This window comes from Saccopteryx leptura, chromosome 6 (genome assembly GCF_036850995.1).
Source record: "Saccopteryx leptura isolate mSacLep1 chromosome 6, mSacLep1_pri_phased_curated, whole genome shotgun sequence".
In the NCBI taxonomy this organism is placed as follows: domain Eukaryota; kingdom Metazoa; phylum Chordata; class Mammalia; order Chiroptera; family Emballonuridae; genus Saccopteryx; species Saccopteryx leptura.
In genome coordinates, this window is record NC_089508.1 from 78,785,621 (window position 1) to 78,804,877 (window position 19,257).

At 42.0% G+C, this 19,257-nt stretch overlaps 1 protein-coding gene across 19 annotated transcripts in view; it reads right to left on the reverse strand.

Moving 5' to 3' along the window:
* The window catches only part of MGA (MAX dimerization protein MGA), a 195,514-nt gene that overhangs the window by 118,861 nt on the left and 57,396 nt on the right, over nt 1-19,257 (reverse strand). For 16 of the 19 annotated variants that reach the window (XM_066343746.1, XM_066343741.1, XM_066343740.1 and 13 more), the window contains exon 1: nt 7,238-7,323. The gene's annotated coding sequence lies outside the window, so the exon portion shown is untranslated. Of the gene's footprint in view, nt 1-5,724; nt 5,816-6,869; nt 7,212-7,237; nt 7,324-14,035; nt 14,084-19,257 lie in introns of those variants that run through there. The other 3 variants (XM_066343735.1, XM_066343736.1, XM_066343737.1) reach the window with 3 other exon arrangements.

A 19,257-nucleotide genomic window follows, 5' to 3' on the forward strand; every position in this document is an offset into this window, starting at 1 on the left:
ACCTAGATTATCACTTCCAATTAGCCTTTACACAAAAAAAGGAAGATGCTACATTATTACTACCAATGTAAATGGGTAATTCTGAATAATCAAATTCAGCACTTATCAGAGCTCCTCATTTTAATTAAAAAGTCTAATTTTACCTTTCATCAGAGCTACTGGACAGCATCTGAATTTTATCTCTTCTTACAGGTCTGGCCACATCAACACAAACAGCCACAGACAAGGAAGGAAAGAAAGGAGGGGGGGAAGAACTCCAAAACTTAAAATATTCTCTAGCCTAAGGATAACAGATACAAGTATTTTAAAAATCAAGACCTCACTAAGGCTAGCTATTGCTTCCTATTATGACTAAATATAGAAGTAGAAAACCACTTCCTAACACTAAAAGCACTAATACCCAAGAAAAGTGAAAAAAGAAGCACTCCTCTGATATGAAGTCTATTTTTAAGAAATAAGGGAGATGGCCTTGGTTGGTTAGCTCAGTAGGTTAAGAGCATCATCCTGAAACAATAAGGTTTCACGTTCGATGCCAGGTCAGGGCACACACAGGAAGCAATAATGAATGTATGACTGAAAGGAACAATAAACGAATGCTTCCTTTCCCCTCCCCTCTCTCTCCCTTCCTCTCTCTGTCTCTTAAAAAAAAAAAAAAAAAAAAAAAATTAAGCCATAGCCAGATAGCTCAGCTGCTTGAAGCATTGTCCCGAGCGCAAAGGTTACTACTAGCTTGATGCCCCAGTCAGGGCACATACAGGAGGAGCTTAATGTTCCCGTCTCTCTCAAAAAATAAAAATAATAAAAATAAATAAATAAGGGAGATGATGTTCACAAACAGCTCTAATAAGGGGTTAATATCCAAAATATATAAAGAACTCACTAAGTTCTGCAACAAACGAGCACAAAAATTCAATTATAAAATGGGGAGGAGGCCTAACCTGTGGTGGCGCAATGGATAAAGCATCAACCTGGAAACGCTGAGGTCGCAGGTTCAAAACCCTGGGCTTGCCTGATCAAGGCACATATGGGAGTTGATGCTTCCTGCTCCTCCCTCCCCCTTCTCTCTCTCTCTCACTCTCTCTCCTTTCTAAAAAAAATTTTAAAAAAAATTTTTTTTAAATGGGGAGGAGACCTGAACAGACACTTCTCCTAAGAAGATAAATGACCAACAGATATATTAAAAGATGCTCATCTTCACTAACTATTAGAGTAGGGGTCCCCAAACTTTTTACACAGGGGGCCAGTTCACTGTCCCTCAGACCGTTGGAGGGCCGGACTATAAAAAAAACTATGAACAAATCCCTATGCACACTGCACATATCTTATTTTAAAGTAAAAAAAACAAAACGGGAACAAATACAATATTTAAAATAAAGAACAAGTAAATTTAAATCAACAAACTGACCAGTATTCCAATGGGAACTATGCTCCTCTCACTGACCACCAATGAAAGAGATGCCCTTCCAGAAGTGTGGCGGGGGCTGGATAAATGGCCTCAGGGGGCCGCATGTGGCCCGCAGGCCGTAGTTTGGAGACCCTTGTATTAGAGAAATGCAAATCAAATCTACAGTGAGATACCACCTCACACCTGTTATACTGGCTGTTATCAACAAGACAGGTGATAACAAGTGTTGGAAATACTGTGGAGGGAAAGGAACCCTCAATTCACTGCTGGAGGACATATACTGGTATAGTCATTATGGAAGAAAGTATGGTGGTACCTCAAAAAATTAAGAATAGAATTACCATATGACCCAGCAATCCCTTTACTAGGTATCTACCCCAAAACTTGAAAACACTGGTACACAAAGGCACATGCAGCCCATGTTCATCAAAGCATTGTTCATGGTGGCCAAGACATAGAAACATCATGGCCAAGATATGTTGTTCCTCCACAGAGGACTAAATAAAGATGTGGTACATAGATACAATATAATACTACTCAGCAATAAGAAATGATAGACTGCCGTTTACAACAACATGGATGGACCTTGAAAACATTATACTAAGTAAAATAAGTAAATCAGAAAAAGCTAAGAACTATATGATTTCACACATAAGTGGGATATAAAACTGAGACTCATGGACACAGATAAAGCTGAAGAGTTAACAGAACAGGCCAACAATATATGGTGACAATGAGTTGACAAAAAAAGAAAGTTTAGGGTGATTCTTTACAAAAGCTGCCTCAGGTTTAAAACAATTTGGTTCTTTAGATTACTAAAACAAGTTTTAGCAACACCTATGAGATATTCATAAAACAAAATTTAAACACTTAGAAGTCACAGGTAAGGTGACTTTGTCAAAAGAGGAGAGCTTAGAGAACTCACAAAAACTAATATCTCTACCATGGTATAGAACTCAAAACAATTCAAAGTCCTAATGCTGTATTGAGTCCATACTGTTCAAAGTTTTGTTACATATCACCAATTATTTTTGTGAGCAATTATGCAAAACACTTTTATGTACACGTAAATGATTAACAAAGACCTACTCCCCCCAAAATTTTAGCTATTCCAAACCTATCAGTACATTAAAAGGTTCAGAATTTCTTAAAAATTATCTTCTACAATACAAAAGCTTGGTTTTCAGACCATAACAGGTAGAACCAGGGCAAAAAGTTTTACTCAATGCTTTAAAAATCACTATCTTTTAAAATTTAACCTATAAAATGTCAAAATTCAACTGACAGAAATCAAGTTTAGTGTTACAGACTATACTGAAGTAAATTTTATGCTAACTTTGCAAAAACACATTTCAAATTTTCTTTTCACCTAAAAAAATTAAGTGCAGAAAGTCAACCTGCCTTATTTGAACTCTGTAAACAAGAATCTAATTCAACATAAAAATATATACTAAACAGTAAAATTAGAACTTTCAGATTATGATGTGTACAGACCTTTTAAGAATCCTCTCTCAAGTTATTCCATGAGTTGATCAAAACATATAAAACTAAAGATCTAATATATGACCAAAACAATCTCTACCTTAAGCCATACCTCCCCTACTGGTTTAGGAACAAGAAATCAAATTCTTATTTCACATCAATCTTGAGGTACAGATTTTATTTCACTGTAAGAATATGGCTATGCTTTTGAGACACAACACTGGATTATCTAATCAAGTAATAGTCAACTGGCCTGACCAGGCGGTGGCGCAGTGAATAGAGCGTCGAACTGGGATGCCGAGGACCCAGGTTCGAGACCCCGAGGTGCCAGCTTGAACGTGGGCTCATCTGGTTTGAGCAAAAGCTCACCAACTTGGACCCAAGGTTACTGGCTCGAGCAAGGGGTTACTGGATCTGCTGAAGGCCCACGGTCAAGGCACATATGAGAAAGCAAACAATGAACAACTATGTGTCGCAATGTGCAACGAAAAACTAATGATTGATGCTTCTCATCTCTCCATTCCTGTCTGTCCCTGTCTATCCCTCTCTCTGACTCTCTGTTAAAAAAAAAAAAAAAGTCAACTGACCATATTCAGGTGTTTCAGACACACAATAAATACCACTCTAAAAGCTAAGACCACTCTAATTGGAAAAACCCATTGTACTTTAGGAAGAGGTAAAGAAATATTCCTAATAAGTGTCTAAAAATACTCTGTATTTGACTCTCTAAAAGCTTTAAAAGACCAGTCTTGGTACATATATAATTCAACATTTAAAAAATCCTGCCTGACTTGTGGGGTGGCACAGTGGATCAAGTGTTGACCTGGAACTGGTTGACCTGAGGTAGCCAGTTCAAAAACCTGGCTTCCCTCCTTCCTCTGTCTCTCCCCCGCAACCTAAAATGAATAAATAAAATCTTTAAAAAAAAACAACTCAGTTCAGCTTTTCAAGAGCAACCTTTTATCTGCATAAAATAACTATAATAATGAGCTAAGGAAATGTTTAGTTGCAAGGCTTTCACAAAGACTGTTTTGAGGTAAGTAATGTGGCCAGTTTCATAAATAAACTGTTACAATTTCAGAGTTCCTATTCTAAATGTATTTTCACCAATGACCTCTTTGGTAAGTGTTTATTTACTAAAGTGGGTGACCCTCATCCAACTTACAAAACACACTATTTAGTTTACTCAGAAGTTACCTAATTGAATGACTCAGATACTGTACCAAAAAATAATAATAAAAGCAAAATTCGAAACCAGTATCACTGCTTTGAAAACACAAAATATGCCTGACCAGGCAGTGGCGCAGATAGAGCGTCGGACTGGGATGCGGAGGACCCAGGTTCGAGACCCCGAGGTTGCCAGCCTGAGCATGGGCTCATCTGGTTTGAGCAAAAGATCACCAGCTTGGACCCAAGGTCGCTGGCTCGAGCAAGGGGTTACTCGGTCTGCTGAAGGCCTGCGGTCAGGACACATATGAGAAAGCAATCAATGAACAACAAACATTTCATAATGAAAAACTGGCCCTGGCTGGTTGGCTCAGTGGTAGAGCGTCAGCCTGGCGAGCGGGAGTCCCGGGTTCGATTCCCGGCCAGGGCACACAGGAGAAGCGCCCATCTGCTTCTCCAACCCTACCCCTCTCCTTCCTCTCTGTCTCTCTCTTCCCTTCCCGCAGCCAAGGCTCCATTGGAGCAGAGATAGACCGGACACTGAGGATGGCTCTGTGGCCTCTGCCTCAGGCGCTAGAATGGCTCTGGTTGCAACAGAGCGACATCCCAGATGGGCAGAGCATCGCCCCCTGGTGGGCATGCCGGGTGGATCCCGGTGAGGCGCATGCAGGAGTCTGTCTGACTGACTCCTGGTTTCCAGCTTCAGAAAAATAAATAAATAAATAAAAAGAAAAACTGATGATTGATGCTTCTCATCTCTCTCCATTCCTGTCTGTCTATCCCTCTCTGACTCACTCTCTGTCCCTGTTAAAAAAAAAACAAAACCAAAAAACAGGAATTTGCAAAAAATAATAAAAAAGCATTAAAAAACCCACAAATACCCATTTTGAATATTTTCAAAGTTGCTAAAAATAACCATAACTTTTCATAACAACAAATTCATTATTGCATTGTAGGTACCAAGATGTTAGTTCCTTACTAAGATCATTCACTTCAAGAGTACAGTTAAGTTAAATTATATTTCTCAAACTGTAAGAGAATAGGTTCACTCGAATTTCAGCACTCAACAATATACACTAGAACCAGAAATTTTAAGTCTTAATACAGATTGAGAATAAACAATCAGAAAAATGTGATAGCAAATGGTGGAAAAATCAGTGAAATAGTCCATTACCAGTTCTTGTCATTAAGTTAATATTAATAATTAAATAAAAGGTACTTATCTATTAGTAAGCACTTAATTCAGACCAGACAATATTCTGGGCATTTTATCAACACATTCCTAATAATGTGAATTCCAAAAGACTACCTCTAGCACTTTAGATTTTACGGTCCAAAGTCACATTTGTTTAAGATCTCTCTCACCATATACCATTCGTTAATGCTGGCTTCAAGGACATTTCTTTAATCCTAGAAATGGTCCCTAACTACAAGTCGGGGTTAGCCTATTCTCAGGTCCCTAGCCATTGCATAAGAATTTGGAGAACTTTTATGGCAGAAATGGACAGTAATCAAACAGCCACCCTGCCTTGGAGCAAGTATAGCAAGGTACCCAGGGCACTGAACTTCCTCAACTTCTAAGCATGTGTTTTCTGTTAAGCGAACCTAACCCAATTAACCGCTGGAAAACAACTCGATGGCGTCTAGAAACACTAACGCCGATCCCATACCCGTGGAAACGGAACAGCCTCCTGCCAGCCCCAGGGAAGAACAGTCGCCGTCGATTATAAAGGGCCCACAATCACCGCTTTTCGACTGCCGAGGCCCGCTGGCCAAAAACCACGTGAGAAGATGCCGCAAAGAAAGCTCTTCCGGGGAACAGCAGTTCCGACAGATCACGTGCAGCCGGCCGGAACCCGCGGATCAATCCGAGGAACTCAGTCGCATTCAGTTACCGTGGAGACTAGAGAACAAGCACCCGTCCCTCCCACGCCAGCCCCCTTCCCACCAGCCGTTATGCCGCCTCTAACCACTTTCCCTGCAGCCTAGCCGCGGCGTCGTGCCCAAAAGGTAAAGGCAGGGCAGGCTGCGTTTGCCAGGAACTTCGCCGCAGACGCCTGTGGAGCTTTACAACACGCACGGGCAGCGCGCAGGTGGGCTGGAGAGTTCCCTCCATCCACGTGTCTGCTCCCGCGACGTGAACCCTGGGGGAGTGGTCTTCCCTTACAAGATTACTTTGGTTACTCACTGTGTTCTGCCATCAATAATCCCTCCTTTCAGACCTTCAGTCCTCCCTGCTTCCACCCTAGCTAGATGGAGGCATCCCCGAGGTTCCAAAAGGAAAGCAAAAATCTTCAAAGAAGGACGTTATTCTCCGCTCGTTTTGAAAGATCCCTAACTTCTCCATAATCTTAGCACACAGATTCCTCAACTTTGATTACTGGTGCTCAGAGAGGTTTACTCACGCCCCTGAAGCACCTACCACTGGGAACAAAGACCTATTTGACAATTTAATAGAAATGGTCCAAGGCTGCCCCACCGAGAGAAAAAGAAAATAGCACCTGCTCTTCCCACCTGTTTCCCCCGACCTCATTTCCGCACTTGCGAACCACTGGTCCTTTGTTTACCAAGTTCCCACTCCTACACAGCTCACTTCCTCACCCCTGTTTATTAAACTCGCGGTCTTTCCTCAATTCACTCGAAAGTTACATGCTAGAAGAGATACACTGCAGATAGCTCCCTAGAAAAGCGACGTCAGCACCGTTTACCTCGGAGTTTTGGAACCCTGAAACGTGGGCTCTTATCTGCAAAGCGCACAAGCAAGTATATCAAGTTAAGGCCCCGCTCCGGAGGGAAATTATCAGGCGGATCGTACCATGCGGTGCGACACCCCACGCACGCGAGCGCAGGACCGCGCCAAGGGCGCTTCTCACCCCGCCCGCCTCGTGGCCGCTCTCTCTGGCGTCGATGTTCCCAGTTAATTCGCTGCGTGACGCGGAAGTAAGGCCGGGGACGCGCGCGAGGTGACATGCGCAGCCTCGCTCGGGGAAGAGGGGGGAGACCGAAGGCGCGCGCCAAAGACGGCCCCGCGCAAGGCCGGGCCGGGCCTGGCCCCAGCGTGCGAAGATCGCTCAGCCGAACGCTCCTCACGCCGTTCAAAAACACAAGAGCGTCAAACTCTCAAAATAACTCCAATAGGGCTAGTACTAATGCAACACCTCCCAATCCGGGCCCGAGAGTTACCGTGCGGGGCGTGGCCGGCCTCACCCGGAGTCCTTCACATCCCGCTGGGGGCGGGTTATTCTGTTCGGTTCACACACCGTGTGTCCGCTCCAGCTGAAGAGCCTGCGCGCGCACGGAACGTCCACGTCACCGCGCACGCGCTCCTGCCCGCTCGGACCCCGCCGCGCATGCGCAAACTGGGGCACGAGCAGCACCTCCCTCACCCCTCCCCCAACAACAGGAGGCCAAACGGCCCCATAGCAGCGACAAGACCCTTGGGACCCGCCCCTGGAGCTGAAACCGCTGCCTTTCCGGGTCCCAGCAACGGAAGTAAGATTCCTGAAACTTCCAGAATCAAGAAAGACGAGGAAGGAGAGAGGTTCCCCAACTCCCTCAGCCTCGCACACGAAGCCTTCGAGAAAACCGTGAAACCTTCGCCCGCGGGCTTCCTCAACTGTGCCTTCACCGGCTCCCTAAGGCTCCTGCCGGCCCCGCCCCTACCGCGCCCAGCCCCACCCACGGGGGATCCGCAGCCCCCAGGGATTCTCAAGCCCTTCAAATGATTTCGAGGTCTTCCTCTCAATGCGCTGTGGGCTTGGATCAGCCAGAACGTCGGGAAACTTTGAAGAAAAAATCTTGAAAAAAACGAATGGTCCAGCATGCAATAACCATGAACCAAAAACACTAGGACAGTAGGAGAACGAAAACCTCACTGCCGAATGGGAAGGGATGAAGACTTGTTAATAACTTGCCTGATTAAGAGAAAGATGTCCTGGTAAAAGTTAATACTTGGAGAATGAGATTTTTGCACTGTATTGAGTTTTAATACCTTGATTCTATGTTTTCAATTGTTTGTTCAAGCTATTTAAGCTATTAGGTGCAAAGAAAAATTACCGAATATCTGTGTCAGGCAGTTGCTGAACTAAATGAACACAGTATTTCTCCCAAACATCAGAAATTATCTTTCTCTTCTTCCCTATTCCGAACCAGCTGATTTTCCTCTGTGCTAACATAACACTCCAGTAAAAAGGGAGAGCTATCTAAAGTGAGAAAAGAGGCAAAATAGAACTAGTAAGAGAGCAGATGTTGTGGTCAATGTTAAACTTTTCTTTCACTCTCTTAATTAAACGAATTAGTAGGTACAGTACTGAGAAACTACGTGCTAGATGACTAAATATAAAGTTCTATGAAGGAGAATGAGGGAGGTTGAAAGAAAGGAGCCAAGAGGAGGAAGCTTATCCAACAGAACTGATCTGAGTTAAGACTCCAGGCATATTAGGAAGGGTCTTCTCTTTCTTCATTCTGCTTTCCTCAGAAGATATGCCATGGGAAGAAATTGCTGGAATCAGTATACTAGAAAATGTGCAAGCTAAAGTTTGCAGACTTCTGAGGCTGACCTGAACACCCCCATTCAGGCGCTGTCAACAAGAACACTAGGAGGCCCTGGCCGGTTGACTCAGCGGTAGAGCGTCGGCCTAGCGTGTGGAGGACCCGGGTTCGATTCCCGGCCAGGGCACACAGGAGAAGCGCCCATTTGCTTCTCCACCCCTCCGCCGCGCTTTCCTCTCTGTCTCTCTCTTCCCCTCCCGCAGCCAAGGCTCCATTGGAGCAAAAATGGCCCGGGCGCTGGGGATGGCTCTGTGGCCTCTGCCTCAGGCGCTAGAGTGGCTCTGGTGGCAACATGGCGACGCCCAGGATGAGCAGAGCATCGCCCCCCGGTGGGCAGAGCATCGCCCCTGGTGGGCGTGCCGGGTGGATCCCGGTCGGGCGCATGCGGGAGTCTGTCTGACTGTCTCTCCCTGTTTCCAGCTTCAGATAAATACAAAAAAAAAAAAAAAAAAAAAAGAACACTAGGAGTGCAACAAATCCTAGGCAAAATTGAAAAGTGACTTGACACCTTCCTCCTCTTCCCTGACCCCAAAATCCTCTTTCCTACAAGCTGCCCAGTCAGAATTTCCCACCTCACCTCATCCAAGAATGTGTTCCTTTCAAGAGTCTAAGGTTTTGTCATACGAAATTTCCACTTTGAGTCAAAAATGAAATTTGTGTTGACTTAGCATAAAACACCTGATGCTAAAGTATAAATGACTGATGAATGCTTAACAATCATGCCTAGTGGTAGCTGGATCCTGAAAGACAAGTTAACACAAATAATATCCCTAATTGAAGAATCTATGAGGACAGCTTAGTGGGGAGGGAGAGGGGAGTTTGTCTTTTGCTACACTTTCCCTATACCACGCAAACATAGTATGAAATACCAGATACTTTAAAAAAACAAATTTTCAAGATTAGGCACTGGATCTCTTGGTGGGAGAGGTAAACTTTATTTCAAATTGGGGTCTGCCTAATTTCTAAATATCTAGAGATGTACTATCAGGACTCTTGAGAGTTGATAACTGTTTTTATGTAGCTGATCTAAAAATAATTATATGCCACACCACATCAGTGGCCCAGTTTTGGTTTAACATCCAGCTAGTACCAAGTAACCCCTTCTTGTTTGCTTTCTTTTTTTTTTTTTTTTTTTAGTTGATTTTAGAGAAACATAGGGGAGGAACAGGAAGCATCAATTCATAGTAGTTGCTTCTCCCATGTGCCTTGACCAGGCAAGCTTGCGGTCTCAAACCAGCAACCTCAGTACTCCAGGTTGAGGCTCCATTCACTGCCCCACCACAGGTCAGGCTTGTTTGCTTTTTCAAGTAACCTCTTAAATGGTTACATTTAACTTTTATTGCAGCATTTCTCAAACTGGGGTCCTTGGTTGTATTTTCTTTTTAATTTGGCTATATCAAAATGTCTTCCTTTAAAATACATCCTTATATACAAGTTTTAAAAATACTAAGCTGCTACAATTGACACTTCTCAGGTTTACCTTGCTACCAGAATTCCCTTAAATTATCACAGCTTACCTTGTTCATCCAGCTTAAGACAAAAATCATTCCTTTGGTTTTTCTTGAATTTTCAAAGAGATTTAACTTTAGTTAAATTAGGTGGATAGAAACAGAGAATGCCTGGAATATAAACAGTCTGGCCTAGAAAGTACACAGTTTTGATTCAAGATTGTTCAATTGTTCTATAAATATATATGCCCCATCCTATTTACATGTACATTTTTACTATTTAACAAATATTTAAGTGCCTTGTATATGCTGAGGATAGAGGAAAGGCTGGCACCTCATGCACTGTTCAGATGTCTACACTATAACTCAAAAGAACTGGCACACCTTAACATAATCCACTAACAAGACAAACTATATTCCTTATCCAATCTTTTCATATCCCACCTTCTCAGTTCAGATTTCTACTAAAACATACCTCTTTCAAATAACTAAAAGAGAAATGACCTCACTCTTCAGATGAAACCATTACCACCCCTCAAAATCCCTAGGTTGTGGTCTTGTTTACAATATCTTAATTCAAACAATAAGACCACTCTTAGAATAAGAGCTACAAATATAGACTGGGTTACAAAAAAAGCTTGTTTTTTACACAAAGTCCTTCATTGGCCATAAAAACTTGTGTGCTAGGCAGAGGGCAAAAAAGAGGGAGTCATACTCCATTCTTGCCTACCATTTAGTCCTTGCTCCTAAAACCAACTCATGTTGAGGAACAAAGTATCATTAACTCCAATATCCAAAAAATTGGACTAAGGAATTTAAAATTACAAGAGTCCTGACCTCAAAGAACTAATCCACCCAATGAAGAGCGTCAAAGTTTCTAAATCAGATAGTAGGCTATTAAAAACATGTTTTTGAAAATGTCTGCTAAGAAGGATGAAAAAGAGGATAGATGTGATGGAATGTTATCAATATCCATTAAGAAATATCATTCCCTCTTGCTGCCCCATAGCTCAAGCCTGAACAATCATGTTCCTTACATTTTGCCTAAGATCTTCCTAGATGCCTCAAACTTAACTCTTCATGCCTAAGCTTACATGTAACTACAAGAAACTTTCCTTAAGCCCCAACATCAGTTAAGGTCTCCCTGTTATATGCTCTCATAGTACCCTGTATTTCTTTACAGCACCTACCACAACTGTAATTATTTTTTTGTTTTTTTGTTTGTTTTTTTGTGACAGGGACAGAAACAGAGAGAGGGACAGACAGGAAGGGAGAGAGATGAGAAGCATCAATTCTTTGTTGCAGCACATTAGTTGTTCATTGATTGCTTTCTCATATGTTCCTTGACCGGGGGCTACAGCAGACTGAGTAACCCCTTGCTCAAGCCAGCAACCTTGGGCTCAAGCTGGTAAGCTTGCTCAAACCAGATGAGCCCGTGCTCAAAATGGCAACCTCGGGGTCTCGAACCTGGGTCCTCCACGTCTCAGTCCAACACTATCCATTGCACCACCACCTGATCAGGCCACAACAGTAATTATTTTTAAACCTATGTATTAATGAACATTTTGCCCACTAGACTGTTAGTTCCACTCTATTTCAGTGCCTAGAAGAAAGCAGACACATAATATTTGTTAAATGACTATGAAACCACAAGTTCCAGTTTTCCAGGCAAATCCAAATGTCAACAATGATTTAATGTCCAACAATATGGGATTTGGAAAACAGGATCATAATACATTTAACTATCCTCATATTATATAAGCAAGTAAGTATCTAGCTTTGGCCAACATTCCCCACAGGGGTGCAGTCATAATTAGGAAAAACTAGTACCACTGACTCTTATCCCACATTATTTCTCCTTGGAGAAATGGATAAATATTACTGACAGGGCAGATGCTTTCAAAGATAAGAATTTTAATTTTCTAGGAAAATCTAATTACTTATTGACAGCTGTCATTTACCTAGAAAAATCAAAAAAGGGAAATAGATTCTCAATGTTGAAAGAAATGTTATGATTCTATAATTTACCATCTGGTAATAAAAGCAACAAGTTTATAATGGAGACTGCTACTTGCATATACTCATCTATAATAAAAAAATTAGTAAATACTATCTTCAAAGACATTTTAGTTAACAGTGAGTTTGTTTTACTAAGATCTACAGGGAAAACGTCGAATCAGTAAGATAAATGAAGTTCAGAAAGTTAAGTTTCAGCAGGATTACAAAATAAAAAATAATAAGTCTCGGCTCTGGCTGGTTGGCTCAGCGGTAGAGCACAGGTCTGGAGTGTGGAAGTCCTGGGTTCGATTCCTGGCCAGGGCACACAGGAGAAGCGCCCATCTGCTTCTCCACCCCTCCCCCTCTCCTTCCTCTCTGTCTCTCTCTTCCCCTCCTGCAGCCGAGGCTCCATTGGAGCAAAGTTGGCCCAGGCACTGAGGACGGCTCCATGGCCTCTGCTCAGGCACTTGAATGGCTCCAGCTGCAACGCTGCAACGCCCCAGATGGGCAGAGCATCGCACTGCCAGGTAGATCCCGGTTGGGCGCATGCGGAAGTCTGACTGCCTCCTTGCTTCTAACTTCAGAAAAATACCAAAAAAATAAAATAAAAATATAAAAAAATAATAGGTCTAAAATATAAATAAATAAAAGTTTTCAATGTACTACTAAGCCCTTAGGAGAAATGTCTCATCTAAGAAAGCATACAAGGAAGAACAGGAATGTTTCCCTAACTAAGCTTAGAGATGCAGAGAAATTTAAAACACACATGAGAACATATAAAAACAGAAACTAGACATTGGCCAAAGAAGACGACTAGGAGACAGTAAGTAAAGTGCAAGACTGGAATCAGGCAAAGAAAAAAAAAATCAAGAAGCCTATGACAGAAAAATACACTGAAAATGTATCTGCTAATACATATTAAAGAAGCCATGCTTGCTTTACATGAAGGGCATCACTGTACCATGGAAATGAACTACGATGGTCAACACAGCAGTTCCTAGATAACTGGGACATCACAGACCAATAAAACTTCCCCCCAAAAAAATTCAGATGAACATCATAAATAGACCAAATTTTTATCTTGCACAGTATATACCACACCTACTATTACCATTCTTTCTTAAAATAATGGGTATTTTGAGACCAGAAATCTAGAGAAAACATATCTCATAATAACATTCTTTTATTTTGAATACATTTAGATAAATAAAAAATTTATGACATTGTTCTTATTTTGTGCTATACCATGAAATTTTAGCAGCCGGTATTTAGAAATGACTGCTAGCCATATTGCAGGCTCCTGCATAGCTAAGATTTGGTCTTCTGAGAAAAAATAACATACAACAAGCCTGGGATGGGGTTAAGTCACCTTGCCAAAAAGTCAAGAGTCAGCCTCTTCTCATCAGTGGAGAAGAGGATGTTAGTCAAGAGACAATTCAATCCAGACTAAAGGACAGCAACATGACTAGCAAGCTACTTTGAATGTCCATGCTTAGGGGGCAGGGGGACGTACTGAGAGCAAGATGATAGCTTTTGCACTGTGGCAAGATCCTAGAACCTTGGAAAAGCTACATGAGAATATAGTGAAACCAAGAACTAAGGTCAGACTCAGCGAACCACCTAACCAATCACAGCAGGCTTAAAAACACTGTGGAATACATAGTGGCTCAAGGCAACAAAGGAAGAGGCAGATCAAGCTACATTTAGTTTAAGCTAGGCTTTCAGCACATCAGACAAGGAGAAACTTGAGGAGTGGGGTACTTGTTTTATCTGAAAAGTAGACCTAATGGTATTTTTCCCCCAAAAAAAACCTTTATTGATTTTTAGAGCAAACGGGGGGGGGGGGGAGAGTGAAAGAGTGAAACATCAATTTGTTATTTCATTTATTTATGCATTCATTGGTTGACTCTTGCATGTTCCCTGACCAGGGCTTGGATTTTAAATATAACTGAAAAACACTGTAAAAGGATCTTATAACTTTTACCTTTAGAAAATGTTAGCTGTGATCTAACCACTGGAGGGCAGGGAACACCTGTTAAAGAAATAAAGAATGTAAAGATTATTCAAGCAACATGAATGTTGTGCCTTATTCAATTTATTTATATAGAGATTATAAATTGTAAAGAGTATAAGACAGGGCCAATATTTTTTGTCCCAGGATTAATTCCATCCAACATATTCTGGGTTATCTAAGCACAAGTAAAATAAATAAGGATATGATTAGTTTAATATTTAAGCATCAACTATGTGTTAGGCACTGAACCAGGGATAAAAGAATGACTTTTTTAAGTCCCCTCATGAATCTTAAGTTCTAGATTAAGAGAAAGGATAATCATGTTGCACAACTATTACTGGAAGTTTGGAAAAAGCCTCCTAGGAACACTTAGGAATGCACTACAAAGAAGAGGGGACTTTCAAGTTGGGTCTGGTCTGGAAGGAGAAATAAAATTGAGAGAAAAGGAGGGCACTGCAAGCAGCAGTTATATAGTCAGTAAACAACTAAAATAAATTACCCAGAATTTGGAAATACGGCTGCCTTTAGAAGAGTAAAACAGGTAAAGATCAATGCAAAAGGTAAGCTTAGTACCATGTAGAAGTAGAAGTAACCTACCCTTTGAAATGCGGTTGGACACTTGGGAAATATTTACTCATCTACAATTCCATGGTGTTCATGATATATACACATTCACTCATTCAAACATTTAGATGCCTACTCAATTTAAAACATTTTTTATTGAGTTGAGAGAAACATCAACCTGTTGTTCCACCTATCTATGCATTCATTGGTTGATTCTTTTATGTGCCCTGACCGAGGAACATACCCACAACCTTGGTGTATTAGTACAACACTCTAACCAAGAGAGCTACCCAGCCAGTCCCTCAACTTAAAACATGTTAAACCCATATACATTTAATTCTACCTCCACTGCTTCCAACCAACCTAGACCTAAACACAACAAACAGTTCTTACCTGGACTATTACAAGAGACCTCTTCCCCCCTTTTTTTGCAAATGATTCTTTATTATTATTATTTCACAACTACCTTTATTTAACAATGTGTTTTTAATTTAAATTTTATTTTTTAATTAGTTTACATTCAATATTATTATGTATTAGTTTCAGGTGTACAATATAGTAGTTAGATAATCATATACTTTACAAAGTGATCCCCCTGATATTTCCACTCCCCACCCAGCAACATACATACTTACTACAATACTACTGACTACACTCATTAGTTTGTACTTTACATCACCATGCTTATTTTGTAACTACCAATTTGTACTTCTTAATCCCTTCACTTTTTTAATCCAGTCCTCTAACCCTCCTCCCCTCTATAAACCATCAGTCTATTCTCTGTATCTATGAGTCTGCTTTAGATTCCACATTTAAGTGAAATCATACAGTATTTGTTTTTCTTTGACTGATTTATTTCACCTAGCCTAATATCCTCTAGGTCCATCCATGCTGTTGCAAATACTAAGATTCCATTCTTTCTTATGGCCAACTAATATTCCATTGTATATATGTACCACAGCATTTTTATCCACGCATCTGTTGATGGGCACTTGGGTTGCTTCTATATCTTGACTATTGTAAATAACACTGCAATGAACATAGGGATGCATATATTCTTTTTAATTAGTGTTTTAGCTATCGTTGAATATACACGAGAAGTGAATTACTGAACCATAAAGCAGTTATATTTTTAATTTTTTGAGGAATCTCCATACAGTTTTCCATAGTGGCTGCACCAATCTGCACTCCCACCAACAATGCATAAGAGTTGCAATAGAGTTTAATTTTTCCATTGATTTGAGGGAGAGAGGGAGGGAGGGAGGGAGGGAGGGAGGGAGGGAGGGAGGGAGGGAGGGAGGGGAGAGAGAAGGGAGAAAAAGAGAGGGAGATTGAGGGGGAGAGGGAGATTGAGGGGAAGAGAGAGAGAAAGACATTAACTCACTATTCTATTTAGTTGTTCCATTTAGTTGTATACTCACTGATTGCTTCTCATACGTGCTCTGACCAGGGATCGAACCCACAACCTCACAACCTCGGCACACTGAGATGATGCTTTACTCACTGAACCACCCAGCCAGGGCTGCAATAGATTTTTATTTTTATTTATTATTTTTTTGGTAACAGACAGAGAGAAGGACAGATAGGGACAGACAGAAAGGAAGAGAGATGAAAAGCATCAATTCTTCACTGGGGCATATTAGTTGTTCGTTGATTGCTTTCTCATATGTGCCTTGACTGGGGGGTTAGAGCAGAGTGAGTGACCCCTTGCTCAAACCAGTGACCTTGGGCTCAAGCCAGAGACATTGGGCTTCAAGCCAGCAATTTTGGGGCTCAAGTCAGAGACCTTGGGGTTTCAAACCTGGGTCCTCTGTGTCCCAGTCTGATACTCTATCCACTGCGCCACTGCCTGGTCAAGCTGCAATAGATTCTTAACTTGATCTCTAGGCATTCATTCTAGCTCCTCTCTAATCCATTCCCTACATAGCATCAAATAAACCTTTCTAAACAAATCAGTCCATACCATCTCTGCCATTTATAATCTTCCATTAGCTTCTCGTTTAATACAGAATAAAATCCAAACTCAGTATGGCCTAAGATCTCTGCATTTACATCATTCTCCACATAACCTACCATACTCCAGGTACAATAACCTTTTAGTCAAATTCTCCAAACCGTTTCCTACCTCAGGGTCCTTTTACCAGCTTTTCTTTTTGCCTGAACTGCTTCCAGTCCTCATAAATATTTACCTAGTTAGCATCTATTTTTTTAATCCACTTCCTCAGCAATGCTATCCCTACCTGCTAATCTAAACTCTCTGATAGTACCCTGTTCTGTTATTTCATAACACTTGTCAATATGTATAATTATTTATTCACAACCATTTCATATCTATTCATCACAAATAATAAAAGCTAACACTTAACTGAGCATTTTACACATATTAATTCATTTCATCCTAATAACCAGAGAAGCAGGCACAATTTATTTCACCGATGAAACTGAGTTAGAGAGAAGTAATTTGCTCTAAGTCATAAAGCAGTAAGAATCAAAATTTGAATCCAAAGTTCACATTTTTAATCACTATGCTTTAGGGTAAACTTTGAGAGGGCAGAGTATGTCTATTCTGTATATCACTATATATGTAAGCCTGCTACTAGAAAGAAATAAAGCAGGCATTCACATATTTGCAAAGTGAATAAATTAATAAATAATTAATATGAAAATGAATAGATTTATAGGCATGAGAAGGATAAGAATAAAAAGAGATTAGAAACAATGATAGCGATGCTGCTTTTGGACATGCTGAATTAGAGGCATTCAAGAATGTCTTAGTTGCCTGACCAGGCGGTGGCACAGTGGATAGAGCGTCGGACTGGGATACGGAGGACCCAGGTTCGAGACTCCGAGGTCACCAGCTTGAGCCCAAGGTTGCTGGCTCGAGCAAGGGATTACTCAGTCTGCTGAAGGCCCACGGTCAAGGCACATATGAGAAAGCAATCAATGAACAACTAAGGTGTCGCAACGAAAAACTGATGATTGATGCTTTTCATCTCTCTCCGTTCCTGTCTGTCTGTACCTATCTATCCCTCTCCCTGACTCTCTCTGTCTCTGTAAAAAAAAAAAGAATGTCTTAGGTCACAACTTCTTAGAAGATCACATACTTCAAAGGAGTCCATGGAGAGGCCTCTAGAACAGTGTTTTTCAACCAGTGTGCCGTGAGACATGGTCAGGTGTGCCGTGGGGAAATTAAACATGGGTCCCCAAACTACGGCCTACGTGCCGGATACGGCCCGCGGAGGCTATTTATGGCTATTTATCCGGCCCACCGCCAGCCGCCTCCATCTGAACATAAACATTCCCCTCACAATCCCTCCAGCTATCAGCGACAGGAAGAGTGGAGGCACAGAGAATGCTCACTGACCAATCACTTTCTAGGATTCATCCCGAACAAGAAGGTCCCGGCTCGGGTTGCCGCACACTTGTCATTGTGTGGCCACGGGGAGTAGTTGAAGCTGCTACTCCTCCCCATGGTCCCAATTTCTAATCCTGGTCAGGACTGGAGGTAAATGTTGCCACCACTAGATGACGCCTCAGCCTCAGCTGGTTATGTCTATCCTGATGGTGTATATAGTATTTGACCTTTTTCTTTTTTTTCTTTTTTTCTTTTTTTTAGGAAAAAACACATAACTTTATTTTTTGATTTTTTGTTGTTGTCTTTTTTTATATTTCTCTGAAGTTAGAAGCAGGTAGGCAGAGAGACAGACTACCACACGCGTCCAACAGGAATCCACCCAGCATGCCCACCAGGGGGCGACGCTCTGCCCATCCGGGGCACCGCTCCGCCGCGGCCGGAGCCACTCCAGCACCCGAGGCAGAGGCCATGGAGCCGTCCCCAGCACTCAGGCCAACCCTGCTCCAATGGAGCCCTAGCTGCGGGAGGGGAAGAGAGAGACAGAGAGGAAGGAGAGGGGGAAGGGTGGAGAAGCAGATGGGCACCTCCCCCGTGTGCTCTGGCCGGGAATCGAACCCGGGAATTCCACATGCTGGGCTGACGCTCTACCACTGAGCCAACCGGCCAGGGCTCGTAACTTTATTTTTTAAAAATGATCTATACTTAAAATTGCTTTGAAAAGTCTAACGACACCATTGAAAACACCTGAAAGACAGATTCTAATCCCTCAGCAGCTCCTGCCCTACAACCTGCAAAGGCACACGACGGCAGGGAAGAGCAGCAGGTTTACATACCCCGCCCAGCTGCTGGATGATCCTGTTAAAAACTGGAGATTCTTGCCAGCAGGCAGATCCAAGTAAAAGGACTTTCCAGGAAAGGGCTGTCTCCTCCCAGCATCTGGTGAGCTCTTCCGGCATTTTCTCAGATAACTGGAAACTCCTAGTTGAGCTCCTAGTTGAGCCCCTACGTCCGAAACCCGGAGCCTGCTCTCAGCCATTGAACTCTCCAGCTCAAGGCAATCGTCGCCCTTTCCTAGCTCCCCCAAACTCTCAGCTTTTTCTCGGCCTCTGTACTCCTTCAAGGCCTCCGTATTACATTCACGGACTCCATGAGCTCTTTCAGTCTCCCAAGTACGGACTGTTGCTCTGCAACTACAGCATCATTCTCCTTGACCTTTTTCTTTTTAAAAGAGGCCTCCACAGAGGGTGATATACAATGCATCACAATGTTATCT